Genomic DNA, 12270 nt, shown 5'->3' with positions numbered 1-12270 from the left:
GCCTGTCCACCACCAATCCGAGTCCACATATACATCTGCCTGTCCACCACCAATCCGAGTCCACATATACATCCGCATGTCCACCACCAATCCGAGTCCACATATACATCCGCCTGTCCACCACCAATCCGAGTTCTTTTCATATTAGGCTTGTTTTTGAGATCCATCTAGTTTTCATTTTGTGTTTCCTTGCCTGAGTAGGACTCGGAAAAAAAGAGTCCGGAGACCCCCCGAGCAGTTATTAGGCCAAATTTTCGGCGACCAAAAATATTTTTTCCCTATCCTATTTTTGGTCCCACGGAGCATTTTGAGACACTCGCCATCATAGTGATTTTTTGTCGCACTTTTTCATCGTCGCTGCCCTGATTTCCGAAAAACAAATTGTCAAAAAAATTCGTGCCCATCCTGTCAGTTTGACCTGGGAAGAGTTTTGAGACACTCGCCATTATAGTGATTTTTCGCAAAAAAAAACAGGAGCACGAAAAAAAAGAGCGCAAAAAAGAGCGATTTTTTTCCAGAGTGTGCTTTTCCCTTGTTTACGTGCAGCGCCGTGATTTTGTTAGTGTTCTAGGCTCGCGTCTCTAGACTGTCTAGCCTAGGACCAGCACAGTACCGTCGTTGAGCGTTTATTCAACTTTGCATATCTGAATTGACTATTGCTGACCCTTTTTGCTACCATGTTGTAAGCCTTCCCAGCTCCACATACATCTACGTCGTGCGTTTGACTCTCCCTGGTAATCGCTCTATCCAAGCTTTGAGAGTTTTGACTACAACGGTTGCCGATCACCGCCTGCTGCTGGGTAAGAACTGGTAAGAATTTGAGTTTTGCTTGACGGATTTGTGACACCGACCACCACCACTTGTTAGTAGTCTGTAGGATCATATTCTTGTGTGTTTCTATTGCTGCTAAGCATGCCAGGATCACAAGCCGACGAGATTGACTGGGAGAACTTAACGAACAAGGAGCTTCATGATAAGTTTCAGCAAATGATGACTGAACTGGTGCAAGATGTGCTGAACAATTTTGAAAAGGCCATGGAGAAGATCACTGGCCTTGAGAAGACGTTCGAAACAAAGCTCGATAATAGATTTAATGAACTGCTTGCATGTCTTCCACCATCGGTTGCACCTGCCGCACCTCTGCAACGACAACAACAACAACAACAACAACAACAACAACAACAACAACAACAACAACAACAACAACAACAACAACAACAACAACAACAACAACAACAACAACAACAACAACAACAACAACAACGACTACCTCCACGTCGCGAAACAGCCCTCCGCCGAGCGAGCCGTGTCCTTCTTCAGCCTGGCCAAACTGTTGGTGCTGCTGTTGATACTTCTGTGGCTCCTGCTGCTGATGCGGAGGATGATTATGCGGGAGATTACGAGGATGAGGTTGATCAAAATCAGAACTACGTGCAACCACCAGCACCACAACCACCAGGTTGTCCACATGCAAATAATCACAATGGTAGGGCTCTCCCTCAGGTACGAGATCATGACCATCTTCCTAAACTGAAATTGAATATTCCACCATTTGAGGGTAGATATGTTCCTGATATATATCTTACTTGGGAGTTAGAAACTGAACAACGATTTACATGTTTACAATATCCTGAGGAGAGACGTGTTCCTGCTGCTGTTTGTGCTTTCACTAGCTTTGCATGTGTTTGGTGGTCTGAACATTGTAGATTATATCCTATTCCAGCTACTTGGGCTGCTTTGAAAACTGCTATGCGTACTCGTTGGGTTCCACCATATTATCAACGTGAATTAATTCAAAAATTGCAGCGTTTGAGGCAAGGAAAAAATTCTGTCGAAGAATATTATCAGGAATTACAAACTGGCATGATTAGATGTGGTATTGTTGAGGGGAATGAAGCTATGCTTGCGCGTTTTATGGGTGGATTAAATATAGAGATTCAGACCATTCTAGTGTATAAGGAGTATAATAATATCACTCGTTTATTCCATCTTGCTTGTAAAGCTGAACGTGAAGTGCAGGATCGACAGGCATTGGTGCGAACTAACTTTTCTGCAGGTCGATCTTCATCATGGACACCACGTGCATCCTCTACTTCCACTGCACCAGCACCTCCATCAGGTGCCACCTCCAGCCGTGATACAAGAAAGCAGGCACAATCTCCACTATATGCCAAGAGCACACCTGCCGGGGCTGCGCCGAATTCTTCTTCTTCCATGGCATCAACAGGGCACACAAGTGATATTATTTGTCGACGTTGTAAGGGAAGAGGACATTTCGCGAGAGAATGCAAATCTCAGCGTGTGATGATTGCTACTGAGGATGGTGGGTATGAGTCCGCCAGTAACTATGATGAGGATGCTTTGGTTCTTATTACACATGAAGAACACGGTGGAGATGATTCTGATCATGAGACGCAATACATGGCCGCTGAAGATGCTGACAGGTATGAATGTTTAGTTGCTCAACGTGTTTTGAGTGTGCAGGTTACACAAGCTGAGCAAAATCAGAGGCATAATTTGTTCCATACAAAGGGAGTTGTGAAGGAATGTTCTGTTCGCGTCATCATAGATGGAGGGAGCTGCAATAACTTGGCTAGCATGGAGATGGTGGAGAAGCTATCTCTTACCACAAGACCACATCCACATCCTTACTACATCCAATGGTTCAACAACAGCGGCAAGGTTAAGGTAACACGTACTGTTCGTGTGCATTTTAGTATCTCTACATATGTTGATTATGTTGATTGTGATGTGGTACCTATGCAAGCATGTTCCTTATTACTTGGTAGACCATGGCAATTTGATAAAAATTCTGTACACCATGGTAGAAACAATCAGTATACTCTTGTTCATAAGGACAAAAATATTACTTTGCTTCCCATGACTCCTGATTCCATTTTGAAAGATGATATTAATAGAGCTAATAAAGCAAAAAAGGAGCAAAATAAGAGTGAAAATCAGATTGTGGCAAAATAATTTGAGTAACAAATGAAGCCTAATAATAAACCATCTAGTGTTGCTTCTGAAATTAAATTGAAAAGTGCATGTTTACTGGCCACCAAATCTGATATTGATGATCTAGATTTTAGCAAATCTGTTTGCTATGCTTTTGTGTGCAAAGAGGCATTATTTTCATTTGAGGACGTGCCTTCCTCTTTGCCTCCTGCTGTCACTAACATTTTGCAGGAGTTCGCCGACGTCTTTCCACAAGACGTGCCACCGGGATTACCTCCTATTCGAGGGATTGAGCATCAGATTGACTTAATTACCAGTGCATCATTACCCAACCGTGCACCATACCATACCAATCTAGAGGAGACGAAGGAGATTATGCGTCAAGTACAAGAGCTGCTCGACAAAGGTTATATACGCGAATCCCTTAGTCCTTGTGCTGTTCCTATCATTTTAGTGCCGAAAAAGGATGGTACGTCGCGTATGTGCGTTGATTGTAGAGGCATTAATAATATTACTATTCGTTATCATCATCCTATTCCTAGGCTAGATGATATGCTTGATGAATTGAGTGGCTCTACAATATTCTCCAATGTTGATTTGCATAGTGGATACCATCAAATTCGTATGAAATTGGGAGATGAATGGAAAACAGCATTTAAAACTAAGTTTGGATTATATGAGTGGTTAGTCATGCCTTTTGGGTTAACTAATGCACCTAGTACTTTCATGAGACTAATGAACGAAGTTTTACGTGCTTTCATTGGACGATTTGTGGTAGTCTATTTTCATGATATACTGATTTATTGCAAATCTTTGGAAGAACATTTGGAACATTTACGTGTTGTTTTTATTGCTCTACGTGATGCATGTTTGTTTGGTAACCTTGGGAAGTTCACCTTTTGCACCGATCGAGTATCTTTTCTTGGCTATGTTGTTACTCCACAGGGAATTGAAGTTGATAAAGCCAAGATTGAAGCTATTGAGAGTTGGCCGCAGCCCAAAACGGTCACACAAGTGAGGAGTTTTCTTGGCCTCGCTGGATTCTATAGGCGTTTTGTGAGAGATTTCAGCACCATTGCTGCACCTCTCAACGAGCTTACAAAGAAGGATGTGCCTTTTGTTTCGGGTACCGCACAGGAAGAAGACTTCACGGTATTGAAAGATAAGTTGACACATGCTCCTTTACTCCAACTTCCTGATTTTAATAAGACTTTTGAGCTTGAATGTGATGCTAGTGGAATTGGATTAGGAGGTGTGTTATTACAAGACGGCAAACCTGCTGCATACTTTTCTGAAAAATTGAGTGGGCCTAGTCTGAATTATTCTACTTATGATAAAGAATTATATGCTCTTGTTCGGACTTTAGAGACATGGCAACATTATTTATGGCCCAAAGAATTTGTTATACATTCTGATCATGAATCTTTGAAACACATTAAAAGTCAAGCAAAACTGAATCGTAGACATGCTAAATGGGTTGAATTCATTGAGACTTTCCCTTATGTCATTAAACACAAGAAGGGTAAAGAAAATGTTATCGCTGATGCATTGTCTCGTCGCTATACTATGCTTTCACAACTTGACTTCAAAATATTTGGTTTGGAGACCATCAAAGATAAATATGTGCATGATGCTGATTTTAAAGATGTAATGCAGAATTGTAAAGAAGGAAGAACATGGAACAAGTTCGTTATTAATGATGGCTTTGTGTTCCGTGCTAACAAGCTATGCATTCCAGCTAGCTCTGTTCATCTTTTGTTGTTGCAGGAGGCGCATGGAGGAGGATTAATGGGACACTTTGGCGTGAAGAAGACGGAGGACGTACTTGCTACACATTTCTTTTGGCCAAAGATGAGACAGGATGTTGAGCGTTTTGTTGCTCGCTGCAGTACATGTCAAAAAGCTAAGTCACGACTCAATCCTCATGGTTTATATATGCCTTTGCCTGTACCTACTGTTCCTTGGGAGGATATATCTATGGACTTTGTTTTAGGTTTACCTCGAACAAAGAAGGGAAGGGATAGCATATTTGTTGTCGTGGATAGGTTCTCGAAAATGGCACACTTTATACCATGTCATAAAAGCGATGATGATGTTAATGTTGCTGATTTCTTCTTTCGTGAAATTATTTGCTTGCATGGTGTGCCAAATACTATTGTTTCAGATCATGATACTAAATTTCTTAGCCACTTTTGGAGATGTTTATGGGCTAAGTTGGGGACTAAACTGCTTTTTAGTACTACTTGTCACCCCCAAACTGATGGTCAAACTGAAGTAGTCAATAGAACATTGTCTACTATGCTTAGGGCTGTTTTGAAGAAGAATAATAAGAAAATGTGGGAAGAATGCTTGCCTCATATTGAATTTGCTTATAATCGTTCGTTGCATTCTACTACTAAGATGTGCCCTTTTGAAATTGTGTACGGTTTCCTAGCTCGTGCACCCATTGATTTGTTGCCTCTTCCATCTTCGGAGAAGGTTAATTTTGATGCTAAACTACGTGCTGAATTGATCTTAAAAATGCATGAGTTAACTAAGGAAAACATTGAGCGTATGAATGCTAAATATAAACTTGCTGGAGATAAGGGTAGAAAACATGTTGTCTTTGCACCTAGAGATCTTGTTTGATTACATTTGCGTAAGGATAGGTTTCCTAATTTGCGCAAATCAAAGCTAATGCCACGTGCTGATGGTCCTTCTAAGGTGTTAGAGAAAATAAATGATAATGCATATAAACTTGAGCTGCCTGCAGATTTTGGAGTTAGTTCCACTTTTAACATTGCAGATTTGAAGCCTTATTTGGGTGAGGAAGATGAGCTTCCGTCGAGGACGACTTCATTTCAAGAAGGGAAGGATGATGAGGACATCAATACCATTGTTACACCCACAGCCCTTGCTGCTATACATACTGGACCAATTAATAGAGCTCGCGCACGCCAATTGAATTACCAGGTACTTTTGTTTCTTGGTAATGATTCTAATGTTCATGAGAATATGATGCTGCCTAAATTGGATACATTTGTTTTGCTTACAAATGAAGGGCCTGGCATGGATAAGTGGGATGAACACTGGAGCAAAACCAAGCCTGGAGCTGATGGCATGTGCAAGGGGAACAAGAACGGAGTTACAAGTGATGATTTCAGGGCTTTGAAGCCACCATAAGGAGTGCATGAAGCCTTGGACGAAATATACAAGATGCCACTTCATAAATTTCATCCAAAGGCTATTCTAGGTGCTGCGTTACCTTATTATTGGGCCAGGCCCATGTAATTTTGAAATACTTAAGTATAGGCCGTTTTTAGAGTCCGTATGTGTGGGGAAACAAGAATTAGGGTTGGATTCGGACCCCTCCCACAAGGGCCACAAAATTCCCCCTATTCCTCCATATACACGGCCCTTAGGGCGTCGTTTAGACTTTGGGTTTTGTTTAGATTAAAGTTCGCCATAGCTGCAACTTCGCGTACTTCGTTTGTGTTCAATGACCAGACAAAGGCGTCACAGAACCCCACCTTGATCAATAAAGCTTTCCTCTTATATCCGCAATATCCAGATGGCAATCATAGTTTCTTGCTTGTTCTTCGTTTGCCTGCAGGAAACAGACCTTCGTGGTCAGGTTGATCGTGTTCCGGTGTGGTCAATAACCTCTCGGAGTTGGTTTAGCGATTGCTAAGGCGCGACGTCCTCGCACGTTCATAGTCGGATCGTCAAAGTCGACTTCCTCCAAAACGCTAGCCACCATCTCATCGAAAGACGGGACACCTTTGCCTCTATCACCTGCAAGGGTCAATCACAATAGGTGTTTTGTAAAAAAATGCATCTTGATGTTCCCTGCAATGCACGGGCATCTTGCTAGTTATAGAAGAAGCCCACACGGGCATCTTGCCGCAGGGTGTGCCACCGACCCAAACTCAAATTTTTTCAGACGCTTAGGTGCACCGGATGCCGTGCCACGCTACAACATGTAAAAAAACAGCTCCAATTTTTTTTAACCTGTTATCTTCAAACCAGCCACACTCGTCCCTCACCTCATCAAAACAGCCCAAGGAATATATTTTGAGTGAAGCATGACTTATTTTTACTCATATATGTATATCAAAACTAGAGTGTTTATATTTCAACCCCGTGAACAAGTATTATTCTACTACTTTGGATCCATTGCAACGCACGGGCCAGCACATTGGTAGTAAGTCTCTATCTCTATCCCTACTCTACTCTTATAAATAACAGAGTTGTTGATGATGGTGTGCCTGCCATCCTGCAGTATAGGCCGTCCGATTTATATCTGATGGATAGGAAGTTAACTATGGCAATTTTGCAAAAAGATACCCACACCCCTCTCCACATTTGCAAATAAGGCCTTCTCTCGTTCATCCTTTTCTCCCACAAGATAAATTACTCATACAAATGCATCTTGATGTTCTGTGCAACGCACGGGCATCTTTGTCACGACCGGATTTTCGGGATATAAATTTCCCAGAAAGCGGCCTTTGGGCTCACCAGCCCCAGGATTACTGTTAGCTGATGAGGCACCAACTTGATACAAGAATTTCCAAGAAAAGTACAAAACATGTAGTACAAGACCATTGTGGCCTAGGAGTACAACACTTGGTTTCTAGTGGTTGATGGCGGAAGCGGTTTGTGGTTCATCTGCGTCTATGGGACTCCATTTCCCACAAGAACAGCTGACCAAGATAACTCCTATCTTCGCGAGGCTGCTATCACCTTTAGAGGGGTTCCAGGGCTGTCGCCGTAATCCTCTGTCCACGCAAGAAATCTGGCCAAGACAATAGCCAGGGACAAGCCAGTGAGTACGTTTGAATGTACTCGCAAACATTAGGAACACGGGTATAATATAACAAGGGATAATCATGCTCCGAAATATTCATGATCATAACGTCTGCCATGAAAATTTGTGATGCACGCATGCAGAGAAAATATGAACATACAATACGGGAGTAAAAATAGAATGCACTGACCGAGTGTCTGAAATGACTCCTCGAAAGGTTGCAAATAAATTAACAATGCCGCAGTCGGGCGTCTGAGCGACACCACATAAAGGGCTTATAAAGAAAAATTAAATAACAAACATGCCGTAGTCGGGCGTCTGAGCGACACCACATAAAGGGCTTATAAAGAAAAAAAAATTAAATAACAAACATGCCGCAGTCGGGCGTCTGAGCGACACCACATAAAGGGCTTATAAAGAAAAATTAAATAACAAACATGCCGCAGTCGGGCCTCTGAGCGACACCACATAAAGGGCTTATATAAGAATAATCACAGTGAATATCCAGGAGGTAGAACCGTCCCAGGGATACTCAATAATTCAAATAATGTAAATGGTTAGTCCATGGTAATAACAAACATAATCCTCATATGTCAGAGGTCATAAACAATATCTAGTCTAGCCGTTTCTCCATCCGAAGACCATCACTAGATTCTAATTACGCCGTTCTCCATCCGAATACCATTACTATGATCCAATTTAACCGTTTCTCCATCCGAAAACCGTCACTAGATCCATCTCAGACTGTAGTCCTTACCCATAAACATGGCTATCCGAATGGATATATCCTCTGCAGAGGGTGTACCGTTTACCCACGAGTAACGGATTTATTTAGCCCATCGGGACTAATTCCGCCTACGGCCTTTCAATTGTAAACACGCCTGACCTGCACACACCAGCTTAACTTACCGGTGTCTGGAATCACCCACGACACCTGCCAAGCAAAACTCTAAGTGGGGAGGCTACAACCTCGACGTAGCATGGGATCAAATTTATATTCGCGCGCTCTAAGGGGTGCCCCCCTCTCGGTCCCAACTGGAAACACCCATGCCCCCGGACCAGGTGGCATGCTTACCGGATGCACCCGGTATCTTCCACCATGGCCTCTCTGTACGGTGTGTGCTTTGGTAAGGGGTCGACAACTTACTGAACCATACCCTACCTCTGGCAGGGACAAGTGGTAGTACAAAACAAGTAAGGGAAGTTACTGAACAAGACTCAACCTACGACCGACTCAGGTGGTCCAAGTATTCTCCAACAATATTACCATTAACAGATAAACTCACCACTCATCAAGCCTCACCATACCATACCGGACATACTCGTCTCGATGAGGAACTAGGGACAAGCCCGTGTCTACCCAAGACCACGACTTTCCCGGCTTCCTTCCGGTATGCATGAGAAGCTCACGAGGATGATCACTAACACCAGCATATCCATTACTAACAACAAAACATCTCCAATATGCACTCACGCGTGTGACTGATCGATACATAGAAATAACGCATGCTCCAAGTCAAAGTGGTGTTGTAACCATATCAAAACACCACACAAAAATATTATGCCAGAGTTCAGAATGCTTGCCTTCAAGAGTATGCAAAGGGTGCACTTTTTGAAGGCTTTCTTCTCTCTCCATTTCCTATTTTGAAAAATATTCAAATAACAAATATTTCAAAACCAGTACAAAAAGTTGCCCCAAATATTTTTGAAATAAATCTTAAAATAAACTAGATGAAATTTGAGAGAGGTAGGAAAAAGAATCAATTCATTTGGAGTTTTATTTTAAAAGATATAGCCAGTCAAAGCTGAGTCAAAGTTCTGTTTAAAAAAAACAGAAAAAGGAAAACGTTTCGGGGCGCTTACGCTTTCTGTTCAGCGAAAACGTATTTTGCGAAACACGTTTCCACTTAAAACACGCGTCGGCGGGGCTGGGTCGCTGACAGTGGGTCCAGGGGGCCCACTGGTCAGGTTTGACCATTCCTCCCTCTCCCTCCTCTTCTCTGCCCGAACGGGAGCGGGACTCCGGCGATCGCCGTCGACGAACGGTAGCTCCCCACGGGTATCCGAGGGTGGGGATGGACCTGCCAGACCGGGGCGGTCCTCTCGGTGGTCGTTGGGTCGACGGTGGTGGGAGGAGTCGCCGGCGGCGAGCTCCGCGGCGGAGAGGGCTACGGGAGTGATGTGAGTTTTGGGCTCCGGTGGTTTCCGATCGAGGTTGAGGCGCTGGGCAGCTCCGTCAGGACAAGAGGAAGCGAGTGGTGGCGCTGGATGGGAGGGGGAGTGGCTGGTTGCGACGAATGGCACCGGAAGGCAGCGGCGGCCGAACCGGCCGGAGTTGGCGAGGATGGCCTCTCCCGGCCAATCCCCGGCTAGGGGAGCACTAGGGGGAAAGCCTGTGGTTGCCTGAGGTCTTGAACGAGTTCGGGGATCCCTTAAATAGGCGCTCGAGGTCGGTCCCGCGGCGGCCGAGGATAAGAACGCCGGCGAACGCGATGCTGTAGCTGCAGGGCGACGTGGCGGCGACGAGCGTGTGCCGACGGGCTTCGGGATAAGCTCGAGCTGTTCACAGGGGCAGCTGGCGCGGGGTGGCTTGGGCTGCGCCGTCCATGGCAGAGGCTCACTGCCGACGCCGGCGTGCCGCCAAAAGCCCTGACGGCGGCGCTGTAGGGCGCCAGAGGTGGCGTGGAAAGTGGGCGAGTGTAGTGCGCGGCTCTGTAGGCGAGACAGGGCCATGTGCGGGACGCGGCGGGGGCGGCAGTGCGACGCGGCGGCTCGGTGCGCGCGCGTGCAAAACGTGCGCTCTGGGCGCGCCCAGAGCACGCACGGGACATGCTCGACGAAATGCCAGGGCAGCCTAGATTGCGAGGGTGAGGCTGGCAATCAACAGGACTAGGATAGGGATAGCTAGGAGTTTAGTGGACAAGGTTGTTGGGTCAGTGGAACAAGATCATAGTGCAAACTAGGAAACATGCCCAAAACTGACTGTGCATACCAAGTGTTCGACAGAATGCCAAGTGCACTTAGGCAACTCTTGGAGTGGCCAAAATCTCCAGATCAGGGTCTCTCTAGATGTAGGTGATGATGGCAAGATCATATGGGCAGAACCAGAAACTTGCTATTGCAAGTTTTGCAAAACTTCAGTTTTGGACAGAGAGAAGAAGATCTCATTGCATGCACTTAAAATCCTCCAATGGGTCCACTCTCCTGGACTTAAGGGTTTGGTAGGGAGGGCTACAAGCAGGAAAAAGCTCAGGATCACTAGAGCAAAATAAAATAGGGTTGCAGTACAAATCACCAAACTGGACCAGAATGAAAAAGAGGTTGATTCACTCAAATTTTTCAAAGACCATCACTGGGTTTTTGCATGAAGTTGAATTGTATGCATCTACTGACATCTCCAAACACTTGGAAGAATTTTTAAAGAAATATTTAAATAGTTTGTAGTGCAAAAATGCCTACTGGACCAGATTTGAAAAGTTGATGTAAAGCTCAAAATCTCCAATAACCAAAAGATATTTTTGCCTAAAACTGAGGTGGAAATATCACATGACATCCCCAAATTTTGGTGGAAATTTTAAATGCATTTGTCAAATGGTTGTAGTGCAAAACATGCTCCAAATTTATGAAAGATCATTTTAAAAGAGTAAAGCTCAAGAGAAAGCAATTATGCAATTAAATCCACTGATAAAGAATTGTTTTATAGAGAGAGCATATAGGTCCAATAAAACTTTTGGAAAGTTTTCACTTGAGGTAAAAACCCACAATATCAAAAGGGTAAATCTAGACAAATGGAAAGGTTTTATTTCCTGGCAAAAAATTTAATTAATAAAACAAGGTCAAAATTTTGGGGTGTCACAACACTACCCCCCTTAAGAAAAATCTCGTCCTCGAGATTTGTTAAAAGTTGTTTGAACAAACATTGCTCTTATCAAAAGAAGACATTTTACTATGCAATAAAAATGTGGCTACAGTGGGAGGGCAATAAGTGGTGTGAAACCACAGTGTGGTACACTGGCGTTGCGTGGAAAAATACAAGGTCGGGGAGGAACGAGATATTTCTACGTGGATACAGTAATTCCGAATAAATTCTAAATTACTAAAACATGTTGGTCGTACCCGAGAGCACAGTGCTCTCTCTGGCGGACAGGTGGACCCAGGGCCCACTGTCGGCCTCTTCTTCTACCTCTGGTTCTCTCTTCTCTCTCGCGTGCTCTCCCGCGCTTCCTCCACCGGCGACGCCTAGCGCGTAGGGCATCTAGGCCGTACTGCGGTAGTGCGCGGCGTGCTAGCTGCCGGTGCAGCGTGCACTCACCTCGCGGGCCAGTGCGCTGTCGGCACTGCTCGCGGACTCGCCTCCGAACACCGGCGATCGAGCGACGGGTGGCGCTGGTGGACCTCGCCCACCGTACACCGATCTCGAGCTATAAAACGATCGCGGTGCTCCTCTCTTCTTCCTCACACCTGGCCTCGCTTCCACTTCTCCTTCCTTCTCCTCCATTGCTGTTGGCAGGAGCTCGAGACGAGGCTTT

Source organism: Triticum aestivum, chromosome 3D, assembly GCF_018294505.1.
Source record: "Triticum aestivum cultivar Chinese Spring chromosome 3D, IWGSC CS RefSeq v2.1, whole genome shotgun sequence".
Classification (NCBI taxonomy): domain Eukaryota; kingdom Viridiplantae; phylum Streptophyta; class Magnoliopsida; order Poales; family Poaceae; genus Triticum; species Triticum aestivum.
This window is presented reverse-complemented; position numbering follows the sequence as displayed.